This window comes from Mastomys coucha, unplaced genomic scaffold (genome assembly GCF_008632895.1).
Source record: "Mastomys coucha isolate ucsf_1 unplaced genomic scaffold, UCSF_Mcou_1 pScaffold5, whole genome shotgun sequence".
In the NCBI taxonomy this organism is placed as follows: Eukaryota; Metazoa; Chordata; class Mammalia; order Rodentia; family Muridae; genus Mastomys; species Mastomys coucha.
The window spans coordinates 116,780,115-116,780,955 of NW_022196911.1; the positions used below are offsets into that span (position 1 = coordinate 116,780,115).

At 49.5% G+C, this 841-nt stretch overlaps 1 long non-coding RNA gene across 4 annotated transcripts in view; it reads right to left on the reverse strand.

The window, feature by feature from the left end:
• Position 1: 1 nt before the first annotated feature.
• Positions 2 to 841, reverse strand: part of LOC116078515 — a 2,077-nt gene continuing 1,237 nt past the window's right edge. For 3 of the 4 annotated variants that reach the window (XR_004113575.1, XR_004113574.1, XR_004113576.1), the window contains exons 2-3: positions 519 to 707; positions 2 to 355 (exon numbers count right to left, since the gene is read on the reverse strand). This is a non-coding gene — a long non-coding RNA (uncharacterized LOC116078515). The remainder of the gene's footprint in view (positions 356 to 518; positions 708 to 841) is intronic. The other variant, XR_004113577.1, reaches the window with a different exon arrangement.

Genomic DNA, 841 nt, shown 5'->3' on the forward strand with positions numbered 1-841 from the left:
CCAAAATGGAAAATGATTTTATTGGTCACTACCCATAAGTCAAGTAAAAACAAGGATAATTAGAGAGTGGGGAATTCAGGGGCCATAAATCCGCGGCGCCTTCTCCACCGGCGTCGGAAGCTTTATGGCTTGTTGAGTTTTATTTTGAGAGAAACGAAACGCAGAGTTTTGGTGGAAGCGGGACTACCCACCAAGCGCCGCGCAGGCAGACTCACGCGCGCAGCGAATACTCCCGGGATTCTGGAAGGTGGCCATAATTAAGGATCGCTTTGTCCCAGAAAGAGGGGCCTTCACTCGGCCGGAACCCTTCTCTCCATAGCGGGATCCGTGTTTAACCCGACTCTGGGTAGGAAAACTACGACAAAGATAGAGACTTAGTGTGCGTGGGGTCAGAAGTTTTTAAACGAGATTCATTCCACTCGCAGCTTCCAAAGGTCCATCTGGTGCTGCACGTTTGGGGGCCTTTTTTCTCTTAATTTAAGGGGTGGGAAGGATGGGACAAAAGAAAAACAACCCACCTTACTTTGCCCAATCTTCCTCAAAGAGACTGGGGAGTGCTTTTCATTCCATAGGGGTTTCTAGTCCACCAGCCAGAGCCCGTTTCCTCTTCTGAAATGATCTTCTCACAAAGCCACCTTAGCCGACACCGTGTAACATCCCACTCTCGAGTAAGCCAGTGGGGACGCTTCTGGCTCAGCTGCAGCTAACTTGGGAGAAAAGAAAGTGAATTCTTCAAGAACTCCAAAATAAAAGCGTCCCCTTCCAGGCAACATGCGCGGAGCTTCCCCTTTGTTTTAAACACACATATAAAACCCTTGTCCTTCCTAGGAACGGGGGGGGG